The 19333-nt window shown below is 33.2% G+C and overlaps 1 protein-coding gene across 2 annotated transcripts in view; it reads left to right on the top strand.

The window, feature by feature from the left end:
• The window catches only part of LOC113520220 (DE-cadherin), a 311477-nt gene that overhangs the window by 181319 nt on the left and 110825 nt on the right, over positions 1–19333 (top strand). Inside the window, exon 2 of one of the 2 annotated variants that reach the window (XM_052898053.1) lies at positions 18675–18768. The exons of the other annotated variant lie outside the window; for it this stretch is intronic. The gene's annotated coding sequence lies outside the window, so the exon portion shown is untranslated. The remainder of the gene's footprint in view (positions 1–18674; positions 18769–19333) is intronic. 2 annotated transcript variants of the gene reach the window in all.

Genomic DNA, 19333 nt, shown 5'->3' with positions numbered 1-19333 from the left:
GCACTCGTCCCTTTTCGGGTTTAGATAATATTCCAATTAGCTCTCGGAGTAATTACTCAGTTTTGGCGAAATGTCTGTGACTAATGTATTCTAGAATTCTAGAATGTTCATATGTAACAGTGCAAGTTGTATAGCAATGGCATTTAATTTTTAGGGTTTCCTATTAATATCTCTCGGTGCTTTTAGGTCGTCTTTCACACCCTAATGTTACGGTCAATGAATAGAACACTCATCCCTTCGGGTTCAGATAATTATTCCAATTAGATCTCAGAGTAATTACTGAGTTTTTGCGAAATTAATAATAAATAAGTTTTCTAGGATGTCCACAACACATTTAAATAACAATGGTTTTAAAGGCGTCACAAACAGAAAGTTCTCAATTCGTCTTTATTTTTTTGGAGATTATATTATACGATTACGTCCTCAATTCTGAGCCGTTTCTAATAATTCTTTTTGCAATTGATAGGGTTTCCTCCCGTGTTTGCATTCCTTTCCTAATGACCGAAACCGTCGATTTTTAAAAGGTTGCATAAATAAGATATTAAACATGTATGATGCTTGTTTAATAACTCAGTACCGTGTATGTTATAAACACACGGTAATATCAGGGGAATCTACACTAAAGAATCCTTTTCACGCCCTGTTTGAACTTTGTGCTGTTGCGTCTCGTCGGGAAACCTCGGCAGACTGCTCATTCTAGAACCCGAGTGTCAGCGAAAGTAAACTAAAACCGCATTGTTGCAACCATTCCGTTGTATTATATACTTATTTGAAATTATTCAATTTAGGAATAAGTACTATACCTAATCTTTTGAAATAACGATTCTTTAGAATTACTTAGATTTTACTTCCACTAGGAATGACACACACGGAAAGATCCATGAGACGTATGAGCGTTTCTTTTATCAGTATTGCTCTTTGTTCCTGACGATTAATGTGTCACGCCCCTATTTCCTGTAATTCCAAAACCATATTCTACCCTTCAATCATAAATACATCTATTTAAGCACAGCTGCTGTTCACATATGCTCGACTGGGACAAAGGGAAAGAGATTGTTAGAAATGGAGTCTAATAGCCCTATTGCTGGCAATGCACACCAATCAAGTCGACCTCCACGCGGTTACCCCTAGAAACCATTGTAAATAATTATTTTTTAATTCGTCACGATGGGTTAACTGATCTACTTTTTCTGGTGCTCCGCCAATGTATGCCTATAGTGAAGACGGAGATACCATTGTATTTTCATCGATTAAAAAAACTCGACTGTCGGGTAAACAGAACTTGTACAGATTTGTAGATGACTTGTATAAAATATTCCTCTAGTGATTTTTTTTATACGCAGTTGATATTTATAATTAAGTAACCAACAAACACAGTACCGCTACTTTTTATCTCGGGATAAAGCAAAGTTTAAGAACCGATGTAAGAAAACCGCTCACGTCCGTCGGAAGAGCCCACGGATAAAATAGTGCCCTCATACGTTCAGTTCACTTGACAACGGTATATAGATTCAATGTACAGGTACATTCAGTTAGATATCACAATAGGACACGGTGACTGTCAACGCTATGACACATAATAGCGTTTTCAGACGGAATTCTTTTTCCACGTGTCCAATAAATCAACCAAGTGCTCGCAGGCACGTGTAGTTACGAATGAAGTACGACTTTCAACGCGTTACTACCTCCGTTACAATCACGTGAACAAATAAATAAAATCGGTCAAATGTGATGAATTCCGTACATAATGTACATAAAAATACCTTAATTCCCGTTTTTTTACCCTAACTAATATTTTTTTTGATGGGTGAAAATGATATAGTAACCCGCCTGCCCTAACGGGACTACTTTTTCTTGCGATAAACTTAAAGGGGGTGGGACGAGGGTCGGGTAATTTTTGTATGAAACTTTTTATTACGTATTTTTGAATTTGAATTGGGTTTATTCCAAATCGATAAGTCGCACTATATTGTACTATCTTGATACGGAACCCTAAAAAGTATCTATAGTATGTTACAGACGGGATCAGATGCGACAAACTTTTTAATAAGTTTAGTTTGGAAATATTGTTGCAGATAAAGTCGATACATTTTTGGAAATAAACATGTTTGAGCTGGTTTATCTTCGCTTGCTATTTGTAAATATTTTGATACTTACAAATATACTTGTAAAACTTATGACCTATTTTGCCCTTTTAAGTCATTATCATAGATTTATGTCTTTACAGTAATGTGTAATATTTAACTAAGATTTTCACTAAGTGCCAACTTTTGTATTTTGCATGAAAATTCAGTCTATTATAACTTATTAACTGACAAAAGTATATTTCAGAGTTACTTATATAGTTATGTTAGCGTACATAACTAATATTTTTTTTAATTACGCGTGTCATACAAACATTTAGAAAATGTTTTTAGAAAAAAAAATCGAAACGTCAAATCAGTTAACAGATTTTTTTATTTGTACTACTGTTGGACATCAGCTAGCCGTCCATGATTGGGTCAGTTATTCATTATTTTTATATTTTCATTAAGATCTATTCAAATCAACTAAAATAAAATTACAAATTACAAAAGTATAAAAAACCATCAATGGTCTTTTTTAAGCAATTTCATGATCTTTATTTATAAGATAGATAGATAGATAGAAAAATACTCTTTATTGTTTTCTCTATAAGATAGGAGAAAACAATGGGCGCGGAAAATAATTCGTATAAGGAACTCAGTATATTTTATACGAATCAATTTTTTTTTTAAAATCAAAACTTTTAAAAAAATTGGATATATAGCCGCTAGTTAGTCGCGCCGCCCGCTCGTATGTCACAACAATAAGTAACTTCATGATGTTAAGAAATTATTATCTAAGAAGGAAGATCAAATATTATATAAAATTTTGAATCAAAAGTCTAAAAGTCAAAGAAAAAAATTTGACTTTGTCTAATTTTAAAATACTGTCCATGATCCACTAGTCGTTTGTGCCGCCCGCCCATACAAAACAATGAATCGAAAGGGAAAAACCAGTAATCATTTTTATAATTGATATTAAAGTTAGTATAATGATAAGTTTATATTCATAGAACTATGATCTAAGAAGAAACTTCAATTATTTTACAAAATTTCGAATCAAAAGTCAAACACTAATTTTAACATAGCTTCGATAGCCCTATCCGGTAGTCCGTCGTGCCGCCCGCCCATATGTCACAACAAAACAATCAATCGAAAGGGAGTGCGCTTTCGCGTTAAGTGCTCGCTAAATGTACATTTCCACTTGTATTAATAGGTATAGGGTCAGATCGGGTCCATCGGGTCTAACGAGCCACGGTCCATTTGCTACGGAGCAATATGGACGAAAAATAATTACGTGGCTCCCACTCTCGAGATCGAGATCATTATTGCTGAGTTAATGAGATTAAATGGTCACTGGATGTAAGTGGTTTATGGATAATTGCTGGTGGAATTGTTTGTGTTAATAACGACTTTTGTATGATTTAGAAATAGATAGTGATGTGCTGAGTCGGCTTTTTTCGGAATTCAAATATTTTGGTTAAAAAAGTGTCTAATTGTGACTTGAATTTGAGGACTCTAACAAGTAAGTGGTCGAGTACTCGTACGGATATTCAAATATTTGACCAGATTTGAGTATTTTTTAATTGATTTCATACGTACATGGTGTCCGAGTTGGGGGCCTGGATTCCTGAGATACAGATCTCTGATCTAGTTTAGGGTCCAGTCTCCCACAAGTTTTACAGACCATTGTAATTATACATACATATATAGTTGTATTTTTTTCATGTAACTGTATTAAAAAAAAATCTGGAGTTTAATTTTTTTAAGATATAGAATGTTCAGTCATCGAATGTTTCTTTTTTCTTTGGTAATTAAGGAAAATATTATTAAAATGATGAAAGAAAAAGAGAAAAACTTATGATAAATACACGAGCAATATTTGAGTACAGTACACTCGAAACCCGTATTCGAATACCGTGTATTTTAGATTCGTATATTGAATACTTGAGTACCTGCCTAAGTACCTATTATTAGGTAATCGAATTGGACTCGACATATCACTATGAATATTTGTTATACTTTTTATTAAATGTTTCAATGGAATTTGGTGAAAATAGAAATATATGAATATAACACAATAACACTATCTGCTTATGATAATGTTCAAATAAAAACAAAGAAGAAGAAAGAAGAAAGAAAACATTTATTGATAACAAACAAAAAGTTACGTAAATTATGAATTAAAAAAAAACTTTATATATACCACTCGGCATGTGCTGCAGCAATTTAATCGCTACAATACTGATATTCTGTGGTGTCCATGCGTGACATTACGAACGACGACAGAAAATATATATATATATATATATATATATATACACACACATACATACATGCACACATACATATAAATACAAAAAATCTATTAATTAATTGAATGTTTTGATTTGGAACTAATTTCATTTTCTGTGATAATTTTAACAAAATCCGATTTTTATTACCTTGAAATAACTATAGTTATAATCGTATTAATAGAGTATATAATGAGAATTATATTGTATTTAAATATGTATAATATGTTAGGACCATGTATAAATGTATATTATATATTATGGTAGTATTCATGTGTGTGTGCATGTATGTATGTGTGTGTATATGTATATATATATATATATACACACATACATACATGCACACATACATATAAATACAAAAAATCAATCAATTAATTGAATGTTTTGATTTGGAACTAATTTCATGTCGGAAACGTTTCTGTGATAATTTTAACAAAGTCCGATTTTTATTAACTTGAAATAACTATAGTTATACTCGTATTAATAGAGTATATAATGAGAATTATATTGTGTTGAAATATATATAATATGTTATGACCATGTATAAATGTATATTATATATTATGGTAGTATTCCACTGAATGGGTTTCTCCACATAAGATTAGTCTGAACGGATTTTGTTGAAATATGTGTAATTTTAAATTATATAGGATAGTTCCAAGTACTGGTAAAACTCCCTACTAGTGGGAGGCCTTTGTTCAGCAGTGCGCTGATAATGACTGATATGGTAATGATGATGATGATAGAATATTTGTACTGCAAGAATATTAATCATTGGCATGAAAAATGTAAAAAATTGTTCAATTTCGAATTACGAGTATACATCCATTTGAGATAATTCGCCATCGGAATTCACTTAGGTAAAGTCTCTAAAAAAACTGTACTAATAAAAATTTACACATAAATTAATTATTGAAAAAGACATACAGTGTCCAACATGAGAGTGTGTCCCAGTGTACCGCGTATTTACAAGAGGACCAACCAAAATTCTAAACACTTCATCTTCAGGATATGAATGCATAATATAGCTAATATGAAAGCGGGATAGCAAGGCAAAGAAAATAACATCGAATTTTCATTCGCAGTTCTCATGAATAATATTATCCAGTGTACAAAAACGTCCGCATTTTATACGCGCATACGGTCAATGTGTTTTATAAAGGAACCCTACCACGGAACCCTAGATGCGGTAAGAGTATGATTTAACGTTTCGATGCAGATGACCTGTTTGTTTACCTTTTCTGTTATATCTTATGTGTTAAACTCATACATTATTATTGTATAATTTAAAACTCCTCATCATCATATCAGCCTTTAATTGTCCACTGCTGAAATTATGAATCACCTTTGTTGGGGTTTGCCAGTACTTGGCAACCGCAGTTAGGCTTTAGTGATGTTTTAAAAGGAATGCGGCTGCCTATCCCAGAACATCTCCCATCCTTCTTTTACCAGATGGAGACTTTGTACAAAAGTCGATTGCTTGGGTACCTCTGTCCCATTAGGGTTTCAACCGTAAAGCAGTTGTGTTTGCATGGCTGTGTTTCGGTTTGAAGGATGGGATATGGCGTGCATTTACTGGGTACGGAGGAATAACACCTGAGTCCTCAGAAATGGCAACGCATGGGGGCTATCATGGGCGAAACAGTATACTCTGTTATGTCTATGGTACTGCTCATGTCTATAGGCGACGGTTACCACTTTCCATCAGGTGGGCCGTCAGCTTGTTTGCCATTCTAAGTTGTATAAAAAAAAAATCCAGTAAAAATTCAAATGTATAAAAGTCCGGTATCCAAAACCGCTCAAACAATTTTGTAATAATGTATAATTGTTTGCTTTTTTGTTTTTTTTTTTGCTCCATTTAGAGAGATAGTATCCTGTTTTTGATGGAAATAGGATAGGTGGCGGTAGAGTTCAAAATAACGTTTCTCAGGTCAGCTACTATTTATATAAACATTAGCTCCTTTTTGCCGCTTTAATCGCGCGAATCCGTTTCAAGGAAACTCTCTATTGTAAATATGTTGCTTCTCGGGAATGGGCAATTTTTAAGCAACTCTTATAGCAGGTTACACTGCAATATAGAATTACGTCTTCTATAAAATGAATGTGCTCTATCAGTTAGATTCTGTTTATTTTTTATGATGGCATGAATGAATGGCAAACAAGCTGACGGCTCTCTTAATAGAAACCAGTAACCATCGCCTATAGACATGAACAGCACCACGTTTATCACAGAATACACTATAATTTCCATGGTATCTACTATCTGGATTACGGTGTTATGCCTCCATACCCTGTAATTCTCTTTTTTTATACCACTGAGGTAACAAACAAGCATACGGCCCACTTGATGGTAAGCGGTTACCGTAGCCTATGAACGCCTGCAATACTAGGGGCTATACTAGCTGAAGAAACCTTTTTTTGAATAACCCCATGCTGTAGTTTCTTGGGAAAATCTCGGCAGGGAGCTCATTCCATAACCTGAGTGTTATAAAATGAGCTCTCTTCTTTATAATCTCTCTTCAAATATATTAAAAATTACCGCAAATGATGAACTTTGTATCCACTGATAAAATTTTCCTTTGTCTAAAAGATATTTACACACCATGTGTGTATTACTAAAAATTTATTCTTAAATTACTAAATAAAATAAAATTTTACTTTATATATTGTTTCTTGTAAAACTTAAAAGCGTGAAAGACGAGGCAAATAACAAAAAAAATTGTCTGCCAACAAAACAATCCGTATATTCCCATAAGAATATAGGACAAGTTTTGCTTTATACGTCTGACGTCACGATATTTGATATCAATTTTATAAAAAACCTTGAAATGGGGTCAATCCACTATAAACAAAAACATCGATATCCCCTTTCATAGCTCCATTTACTGGCAAAGTCACTATAGTGATCCATAACCTAAGCTATTGTGGACTATGTCCATAATGGACTTACCTACTCCAACTCGCAATCACTTTTGATTGTCGACGTAAGTCCTTATCGAAAGGGCAAATGCATCATAAATCTGTTATGCACTTACGTTGCCATAGATTCACTGTTAACCTTCTTACTGGATCGAGCAAAATGACGATGTAATATGAGAGCATACCTTTAGTGTGGCCGTGTGGTCTCGGCATCAAATTGTCCACCCCTTCCTTTTCCGTGGTTGTCTTAAGAGGTGACTAAGTATGGGATGGGCAGCAGCATCCCTCTTAAAACCTCTCTAAGACCTGACTGCTTTTGCCAATCCGTCTACCAAGCGTGGAAATTACTGGCAAAACTTCCTTACGAGGGAAGCTTATGTTCAGCAGTGGACAGTTAAGGGCTGATATGATGATGATGACACATTTAGTATTTAAACAATAATTTATCATATTTTAAGTTTGCAGCACATTTGTTCCACAAATATATCAATATTTGTCGAACAAATGTGCTGACGGGCCACCTAATAGAAAGTGGTAATTACCTCTTAAAGAGATGTACCATAAAGGAATCATTATGGTAAGATTTCGTCGGCTTTTCACATAAATTCTCTCTGATTCACTGAAACACAAATAAGACGAGTTTACGTCATTTTATCTCTTATCCCACGTATACATAACAAATAAATTTTCGTTCAAAGAAAGAGTGATACAAATAATTTTAAGTACAGGTCTCTTAGTATACGACTCGCACTTGTCCAGTTTTATTTTTAACATGTCTCGTTTACGTGTACAGACACTGACATAATTACAAAACTAATTATGGGTTATGTTATCTATGAAAGCGACAACCGATACTGAGATAAGCTTGTGTAGTTACAGTTCGGTTTTGATATAATACCTGTGTGTATTGCTGTTATTAATTTGACAGTGTCGCCCTCTGGTGTTCAAAATTACAACCACTCATGGTAAGATATGGAAGTGAAAATTAAATGCGTCTCTATACCGTTGCATACATTTTGCGTAAAAATAAAATCATAAGTTGTATGTTTATTCATACACCAGTAATTTATAAATTTTATTTTAAAAATATATTTTATCTGAAAGGATACACTTCCAAATTGTGTCCATAGAAATTTTATCAAAATCGGTTCGGTAGATAGATAGATAGATAGATATTCTTTATTATTTTCCCTAAAAGATAGTAAACTTATAAATATAAACAATTACAAGAAATAATCACAATAAGAAAACAATGAGCGACCTTTTCGCTAAAAGCGATCTCTTCCAGACAACCTTTGGATGGAGAGGAGTAATTATAAGCAGTTTGACCGGAGGTAGTTTAGTTTTTAAATCAGAATAACTTGTTATGCTACGATTACGAACGGAGTTTTTTTTTTTTTTGTTGGAACCAAATTTTAAATTATGCTATATTTATTTTATATTCAATTAAAAAAGGCGAAAACAAGCTTATTGTTCACTTATCCGTAGACTAGAGGAAACCCCCGCTGAATAATATAGATATCACAAGTATTTTAGCATTGCAAATAATATAGGAAGCAGACTGAACACGGACATTTTGAATGAGCGATATAGGGCGAATGGCAATACCAAACTTGTTAATCCAACACAGATTTTCACTTACCCACTATTCCTCGTATGTTTTTTCGCTATTTAAAAAGGCTCTTAAAACCTCCCGTATTGTCACAGTCGAGTGTGAGCGTATAAAAGTGTCTGAAGTGATTGATGGGAGTATGTCGTGTGTCTCTGGCTTTATGGCCGGCTAAATGGATGGTGTGTGGTATGGGGGAATGTTTTTCTTTAGCCATAGTTACTACCTAGTTAGTAGAGGCGGGCTCGCGCAGCGCCGCTTCCATAAGTGCAAAATTAGAAACCATAAATTAGTACTATATGAATTTTTAATCGGCTTCCTAAAGTATTGGTATCTTTGCTGTTGTTAAACGCAGTTTGACAGTTTTTTTTTTTTTTGCAGTAAAATAGTGTTGTTCTCTAACTCACATATTTTACAAAATTAGTATGAGAACTCCATAATAATTGTAGACATGAATAAATGAAAGAGTTATGTCCCATTTTCGGATATCTGCTGTTATATAAAACGATGGAGGTTTTTTTTAATGGATGATAATGTAGTTGACAGTAACCTCGCCAGCGATACGGTATAGGCTGGCCAGGCACTATTGAGGAATGATAAGTAAGAAGGAAAAGGCAGGTAAGTTATAGACAATCATGATGAATACACTTGAAGTTTAGCACGATGGTTTCCAGGTTGGGGATCATGTGTAAGTCGACCTGACAGGGTATATTGCTAGCAATAGTATTGGTAATCCGCATTACTAACAATCCTTTCCTTCTGGATGGAGGTGTTAGGAAGTGCTACGTGCATATTAACATAACTTATACTTATTCTTAGTTACTATAACTTATAGTTGTTAGTGTTCAAATAACTCCATGCACGTCTACAATTTTGATATGATTAAATAAAATAAAAACTACAAACCTATTTTAACTATTACACTGTTGTTGTTGAAGTGGCAGTGGGCTGGTCACATAGCTTGAAGAACCGACAACTGATGGAGAAGAAAGGTTTTTGAGTGGCGATCTCCTTACGGGCAAATGTAGTGTAGGAAGATCCCCCACTAGATGGAGTGACAACTTCAAATGCATTGCAGGGAATCAGTGGATGCAGGTGATTCAGGACCGTTCCTAATGGCAGTGTATGGGGGAGGCCTATGTTTAGGAATGGATAGATAATGATGAAGAGGATGACTGTTTTGTAGCTTCCTTTTAAATTAGGAATTTAACACCAAAGAAAGAAACAAAACAGTTCAATAGTTAAAATGAGTTTATGAGTGGTTGAATATTTTTATGAATAAGGGGGGTTAGTCTTTATAAAACATAACTAATTAAGGTTCGTATCCATAATGATCGCGACGCCACGCCCTCTGGCTCGCTGATTACATTTTTGTTTTGCCGTGAAATGGAATCTTGCGTATTTTTACTCGTAACATCCACATCATTAAATTAATTTGAGAATTCATTATTTCTGCCGCTCCGCTTTTGTTTTGTAATTATTCTGGTGTACCTGCTAATGTGTTTTACGTATGTTTAATTATTTGCTAGAGGTCACTGTGGGTTCCCAGAGCACGCGTACGTGTAAGAATTTAACTAAAAACAGTGCTTTTTGATAAATGACACCACCAGAAATATTACGATATTTTCTGTATTTTCCTATAATAATTGTAGAAAGGAAATTAGGTTTTTTTTTTTATTTATATGAAATGAATTGGAAATTTAATATTTTTTATTCAAATAAAGTTATTAAATAGTATTTTTTTGTGAATCTACCGCCTATTTGGAACGCAACTTCAGCAGAGAAGAATGGACAAGAAACTCAACATTGTATTCTAAGATGTCTATAGTACTGTTGATTGTCATCATCACTAAATACGGTACGAATTTCCATCAGGTAGGTCGTCAGCACATTATTCTCTTTTTATCTCTTTCTCTGTTTCGATCAGTCTTTATAGTATAAAGTATATTGCAAAACATAAGCTTTACTCTAATGTAAACCATGTTTCTCTTATCATTACTACTAAAAAGAATCTATATATATATATATATATATATATATATATATATATATATATATATATATATATATATATATATATATATATATATATAGTCTATGTCCTTCTCCTTCTCAAATAATATAATACGTGTATACGATTGGTTAAACTACTAAGGTGATAACAGTTAAGAAACAAATCCACTCTCACATTTGTACTGCGGGCTAGTATTTTTTCTTTCCCTTAAAAGATTGTCTAAAACATTTTTAATTTAATAAAAATATTAATTATTCTTTTAATTCATTAAGCTAATTCTCTAACATTTCGTTGTTAAGCACTCTAGAAAGCGACATGGTGTAATTCAGAATTATTATTAACATGCAATTATAGTACTTAAGTCTTGCGTCATAAGGTGCCACAGGGGGGTAGTAACACGAACGTGCTATGAATTTTACATATTTAATACGACTATTATTGTATAAATCGAAGGGACCGGACGTGTTATGTAGGGTGACTATGAAATAGAAAATATTTATCGGACTTACATAGATTTATGGGTAAACGTTTTATATATTCTGGTATGTTTTTATACTCGTACGTACACCTTAGTTTTAGTGAGTGACAACTAGGAGTGCTGTATCAAAATGTATTCCGTCCAAGATGTTCTCCATTGCTAATCATGTCTATAATATGTTATATAGCAATGATTACCGATCTCCATCAGGTGGATTGTCGCTTGTCCGTCATTCCAAATAGTGTATATGTGTGTAGTGTAGTGTAAATTGATGGGACAGACATTGAAGTAAATCTTATAGATTGGTAAAAAAATAGAGAAATATAGAACCTCTCATCCAGAAGTAATTTTAAAAGAGATATGCCAATCTGTTATAATGTTTTATTATAAAAATATCGCGTTAATTATTTTTGTTGAGAGCGCTCAATTAGTTTCGGGACCATTCAGGACCTTTCGGGACTTTTTATCATATTGTAGAAATAAATTTATTTCAGTTTGTAGTCCGATAATTTACAAAATAATTTTGGTGCCCCTAATGTTAAACCCTAGCCTGCAATATCCTCTGAACATGAATATAAATGTGTTGTACGCGTGTCCTGTTATAATAATGACAAAAAATGCATATAGATATATTAAAAATGCATTTTGACTCACGTAAACTATGAATTATTACTGGTAAAAGAAAGAGGCGTACCCTCTTTCTCCAAATTTCGTCCAATCGTTAATAATGCTTTTAGTAAAATCTGTTCTCTAAATTAAACAGGGTAATTTAATTTCATTAAGCATATCTATTTTTAATAAAATCTATTTATGTTATAAAAGTTTGATAACTCTTTGGAGATTTGTTATTAATTCAATATTACATTTAAATGGCTGAATAGATTTGAACGAAATTTAGTACACACACAGATCTCATATTAGTAATAATGCATTATAATTATTATTAGAGTATTTACATAAGCTGATATAAATAATTATAATAAGATAGGTCCATGTCCTATATTACAAAGCATACTTTTTAAGTTTAGTTATAAAAACCTGACTTAACTAATGGTTAGCTTATAAAGAATGGAATTAAGGTCGCTATTTGTACAAAGTTTTAATTGTGCGTTAAATAAATAAACAAATAAAACCAAAAATAAAACTAAGAATTTTAAACAAAACTATGATTTTTATTTGTTTCACCAAAAACTTTGATTCGTCAAATTGAGAATTATAGGCACACAATTAAAAATATATAAAAATTCCTATTTCAACTTGATAAAATTAAAAGTTTATTACTTAGTAGATCTAATTTATAAATTGATTCGAGTGAAATTAAGCATTATAACTCAAGTAACATATTACTAATCACATATTACTCAGTCTATGGGATAGAGTCATATATTAACTAATATTAATAAATATATTTAACAATTCTTTTGCATGCATGCAATCCATTACGGCAACAATCAATCATGACAACCGCATGTTAATATATGAACACCGCCATGTACATAAAACGACAAATTTGACTTGACACCAATAAGTTAAGTGCATCATTTGGTACGCTGCACGGTTGACGTCACATTCGTCACACTTTACATGCCAAAACTTAATTGTGCATCGTATATAAACATTATTGCAACGTCATAAAGTTGAAATTCTATTACTTTAATGTCTAACACCATGAGGGAACGCGTCATCCATCATTTGCCAAAGTGTCGGTGTAAACAAACTATTGAGGAAATGTAACTATAATTAATTACACTTTGTCTACTAAACAAATGAACAAATTATGTCTGTAAACGGATTTGTGGTTATTTGAGACTTAGTCTTGTTAATAACATATGTACATTCTATTTATCATCTCTTCTCTTACCGTTTATATATTATATGTAATCGTAACATAATACTAAAAATTATCTACTGACTAATGTATATTCATAAGTAATATATTGACATAGATGAAGGTAGATTCTTTGAGTGTTCTGTGTAAAATGCCGTCTTAATCTCTTATTGAATATTTTTTTGCGGAGTTGAATGAATACATTATTGTACAAGATGAAACTGAAATTATTAACATAAAACGAGCGTTCAAACAAAAAATTAGTGCCTACTATATGTATACTCGTATAACTACACAGCGCGTCAAGTCAGCGTGGAAGGCTCAAAATTTTTAGTCATTTTCAAATCCATGTTTCTTTGAAGGTAATGTTTTTTTAATGAATGAAAATTTGGTAGTGTCCCCGCTTGTGCTATTGGTATACGCTGGAGGGGCACCAGATGATAGGTGAGAATGAAAGTAGGTCAGTTAGTCCATTGTGTGGAATTCTCCAAAAATTTACCGCGGTGGTTTCCAATTGCAAAGAGGGAGGAGGACCTGATATATTGCTAGCAATGGGCTTGTTAAACCCCATTACTAACAATCCCTTTCCCTTGGAGGTAATATTAATTTCACATTATTAAAATTAAATAATATAAAAAAATGCTAATAATTATGATGATATTTTATTTTGTATAATAATTAAAGCGCAGTGAAAAGACAATCTAACACTAAAACGCGAGGATCCACTATCAGCGTTACAATACTATACCCATCTAATTGGAAGTAAGCGCCTTTAAGTTCAAGTGCAAACGTAACTGTATTGCCTTTCTGAGAAAAACTTATGGAAAGATAAACAAATCGAATAAATTTACTATTCAAAGCGGGGTTAGTAAGGGAATATGAGTTGGCACACTTCAGTGGTCTTTCAATGTACAGTGCACATGTTTGTTTATCATGTTACCTCGCCATGTCCCACGGGCTTCTGTTACGGTTATGGCCGACAATTGTTAGAGAGATATGGTGTCGTAACGGTTATGTATAATACGAGTCTTCGAGTGCGTTCGTGGAAATGATAATTGTCGCAAGCGACGAGATTTCCAAGGAGATAATGTTAGGTTATAAGGTTGTGTTTTGTATTGTTTAATTGGGGAACGTTTTGAACTTTACTGCTAGACTACCCAGTCTAGGTACAGGGGGGAAGAGATTGTTAGTAATATAGACTACCAAACCCAATACTAGCAGTATACCCTATCCGGTCGATCTCCACGTGCTCTCCGTGGAATCCATCGTGCTGGATTCCAGGTTTATAGTCACGATGGGCTAACAGACCTACCTTTTCATTCTCACTTATCATCCGTCACTGGTGCCACGAAAGCGAATACTGTTAGTGTAGGCGGGGTTACTATTCCATTAACATCCATTAAAAAAAACTGGATAGGTACCAACGTCTTACTTGTGATACAATGAAATGTAAGTTATTGTATAGGTTTTTGGCCTGATTCAGACGTCTTAATATAGTTTTTTAGAGCCAAGTTAATGCCATGCCAACCTAAAAATAATCTTAAAGTATATAATATAGCCAGCAAAGTTTGAAAACATTGTAGATAGAGCATTTTGATTTATTTAATTAATAATCTGAAACCATGAGATAGCTAGTTCTCAACTATGTTCTTTAGAGTAAATATTACAAATTATTGATTCCGCGAGGCAAGCAAAGCGGCGGGAGATGAAAACTTGGTATCAATCTAAATAACCGGATGAAAACATTTCTTGGAAGGCTTTTACGTAGTCATTCATATAAAAGATATAAAATGTTTTACGCGCCCTGAAATGGCAAAGTAATTGACGATTCACTTTGTGGATAGTGGTAATTGTCGTCTATAGGGCGTTCCTTTAATTTCCTAATTATACCAGTTACATATCAAGAAAAGAACTGGATATGAATATTTTGAGATATTGATATTCTGAGATTTTATCTTATGAGGTAAATATTCTGTGACATCCTATTTTGACAATTATGTATGTTCTGAGACTAAATCTTATATTTTTACTTCGTTATCAACGAAATTTCCTATAAACCATGTGGATGCTAAATTACAATGGCTAATGTAGACAGCGGGGTAGTTCCCTACATTTTCTGAAATGGTGATCGGCAATAGAGATAGTGTTGTACCGAGTTTTTGTTGTCTACCCGGAAAAAATATATTTCCCACTTTTACGTAATTTATCAAGCGAATGCAGTCCACAAAAAGATTAACAAACAATCCCAGCTCCTGTTACGAACAGTGGAGCTGACGTGTTGAATAGGAGGAATAAAAAAATATTGGATAATTTATAGTCTCAAGTGCTGTGAACTTCAAAATTACTTTCTAGAATATTTATCAAACTCGCTGGCAGACTTTTCAGTATTTGTTAGGTAAACTGTTTATGTTAGGTGGGTATTTATGGTATTGAAACTAATCGATGGTAGGTGGCATAGAACTAACGTCGTGTGAGGCCATAACTATTTTATGGCAAAATTAATAAGATCAATAAGGGAATAAACTTTTTTGGTTCTTAAAATAATTATTATTACAAAAATCGAAACATATTGAGTTTCTTTCTCTTGAAAGTAATTTATAAATTGAATTTGTACTTCCCTTATCCTGCATAACTCTTGATTGCATTTTATATCCTTTAAAATGAGACTGGAATGAGCTCTTTTCGAAGGTTTCCCCTAGAGAATACGGTATGGGATTCTTCAAAAAGGGTGTATTAAGGATTCTATAAGGTATATCAAGGTCGGTAACACGCACGTGACACCCCTAGAATTGCAGGCGGAGGGAAGGGATTGTTAGTAATGGGAAGGTTAGTCCCCATTGTTATCAATATACTCTGTTAGGTCGAACTCCACGCGGTTCTCCCTGGAAACTATTGTGACTAATTTATCGCTGAACTCATGATGGGCCAACTGACATACCTTTTCATCCTCATCAATCATTCCTCACTGGTGCCTCGCCAGTGTATACCGTTGCGCAGGCGGGGTTACCATTTCATTATCATCAATTAAAAAAAAGTATTGCAAGCGTCCAATGGCTGCAGTGACTGTTTACCACCAGACGGGATGTATGCTTGTTTACCATGTTTGTGGTATAAAAAAAAAGATATAAAATTTTACGATACCGTAACTCTTATTACTCACACCGAATATGACACGGAAAAAATAGCATTTAATAAATTTTAAATAAAAGTATGTTCATTTCAGCCTACTTAAACATCACTGTTCAGGCAAACAAATAGGCTCAAACATATAGGCCTTCGGCAAACACCTTAGCGGTTAAAAATCGTTACGATACATTACCGTAAGGCCGGAGCATCCGTAACGTCGACTTCAATTTTCAATTCCCCCGAGATACGCCACAGTATTACATTCACGTTCCCATTATAAAATTCCCCCCATACGCAGAGTTCTACTTATTTTTCACGAGAAAATTGAAAACGCCTCACACAGTACCGGTTCAGAGAACACTTTCACACAATATAAAGATTGGGTTTATAGGCTATCGAGATCGAGTCTTCGATGGGCAGGTAGGGTTGGCTAGGAGACGCATAAATTTCTTTATGACAAATAAAAGTGTCCCAGCCTATATAAGAGAGTGCTGTAGCAAGAATAAATCAATCAACCTTGAGCAAAGAGGCCATGTGTTTTGTAATATTTTCATACCGACTTTTACCCGCTACTTCTTTCGCATGACAAGGATATGTTTACTGACCAGGATAAAAAGTAGGCTATATCCTTCTTAGTACGTGTATACCAAATTTCATAATGATTGATTAAGCCATTAAGAACGCTATAACGTAACAAACAAACTGACTTTCATATTTATAGTAACTATACTGAATATGTTTTAGTTTCGCTTTGGATAAATCGATATGTTTGTGAAAATCGTAAAAAATAAGTCACATGAAACTTTTTAAATGATTTCCATAAGAAGAGGTCCATCCATATCATCTATCCGCGCTTATCCTAATTATTTGGAATCGGGTCAGAGATATTTTTTCTCTTTTTGCAATCTCTATTTGTAATCATTTCATTTACTCCTTCGCTGGCTATATCATCCTTCACACAATCCATCGATCACTATTATGGTGTTCCTTTACTTCAATTACTAATAGCTTCAGTCATCCACTTTATCCTCCTTCTTATTAATGTTATAAATGTGAAAGTTTGTAAAGATGTTTGTATATTTGTTACTCTATCACGCTTAAACAGGTATAGGAATTAAAATTTAATTTGCTACATGGATAGACGATATCTATATCGTCCTACCTTAATATATAAGATTCTTAATATATACCGACTCACACAAGCCAAGCCGCGTCCCCCGCTTCGTCTCCACGAAGAAGGGAACGTTCCTCGAAAGAAAGTTCTCGATTCAGTTGTATTTATTTTTTTTATTTTTATTACCTTATAACTACGTAAGTTCTAAACCTAATTGAAAATTTCTTTTTTTTTATCTAAAATAATTTATACAGATTAAATTCATGGAATTTTATCAAAATCGGTTCAATAGTTTAGTTTTTAAATCAAAATAACTGATTTTGTCACAATTGAATACGATTATCTTGTGGAGCACAATCTTTAATTATTGAATAGTGGTATTTCTTAGTTAATATTTATTTTGTCACGATTAAAGTGGTTTTGCGATGCATAATGTATAGAGTAGTGAAACTAAATGTTTGTTATGTTTAAAGCCGTTAATCTGCTACGCGTGCCAAGAGAGGTCGTCGTGACGCGTTGTGATTAATGGATAAATTTTATACCGAATGCACGAATTCTAAGATCGCACAAGCTAAGGATTCGGTAAAATAAGTAATTTATTATCAGCAGCAACATTCACTCGATTATTCGACAAATACGTAGGAAAATTTCTATAGTGGCAACCCCGATATATAAGCGCAAAACTGAACAACCTTAAATCTGTTGCGCTAGGCAAGATCTCTCCGCAGGTTTGGAGTGCCCTCAGTGCAGCAGTCTTCTGCACGCGTTCAGTAAAGCTATAAAGGTTATCTGCAGTTAACAACTTCAGAAAAGTTTGAAATAATCAAAGGTGGATGCAGGTGGTTTTAAATAAAGATTAGAGAACGTTAAAATATAGTAATATATACATATACATATACATTGTAGTTAAAAAAAAATTATATATACATACAAACAATTGTTGGAAACGACAAAAAGATAGTGAGTTCATAAATTTCCCGTATGTATCTATATACATCGAATAAAAGTAAACCTAAGTTGAAAAAAAGTCAGGTAGTTGTTTTTTTAATGTAATGTTGCTAGCATATATTAATTGTTTAGAAAAATTGTCATTTATGATTTTGATTTTGTTTGGGATAACTCCGCTTGTGTTGCTACTGATTCTTTTGTATCAAATTTATCACCATGTGATTTACGATAATATTAAACAAACATATGTGTTAAATATTACCTTAATTTTGTTTCAGGTACAATAAAACGGCGACAATATACACAATATCTTTAACTATCGCGTTGTTGGTCCCGCGGAATCCTTCCCTATGGGAATTCACAGAACCCTTTGTAAGTGATAGCTGCATACGTTCTTGCGTCAGCGACCTCTATCCAAAATTTCAAGTTTGTAGATTTTAGAATTCCTGAGATTCACTACTGAGTGGTATTTGGTTTATACATCGTGCAACGGAATTAAGGCAATTCCTTCCTTATACATTCCAATAAGAAAATTTTGTTTGTCTCTGTATAAGTCTATGTATGTACAATAAATTTGTATGGAAGACATTGAAACGATCAACAGTAGCTATGTTGCTAATAGCTATAAACCAATAATTATCATATTTTTTGTCTTTCTATATGTTTGTTCCAATTTCAGGCTAAAACTACTATATAAACTTAGAAACTTACATTTTTTTTTTTCATTAATTGTGAAAACTGTATTTCACAGTTGTGTTTCTGTTATTAGTTTCGCAGATTCATGTAATAAATTCGTATCTTAATTTTAAAAAGCCCATATGGCTTTATAATAAGAGTTACTTTTCTTTAATTGGATTTATTATGACATTGATGATCATAAATCAGTTCACATTCAAACTGGCAAACTAAATGTAAAACATAACTACAAAAAAGACAA

The sequence above is a fragment of the Galleria mellonella genome, unplaced genomic scaffold, assembly GCF_026898425.1.
Source record: "Galleria mellonella isolate WM207_F2 unplaced genomic scaffold, CSIRO_AGI_GalMel_v1 utg40, whole genome shotgun sequence".
NCBI classification, from domain to species: Eukaryota; Metazoa; Arthropoda; class Insecta; order Lepidoptera; family Pyralidae; genus Galleria; species Galleria mellonella.
This window is presented reverse-complemented; position numbering and strand designations above follow the sequence as displayed.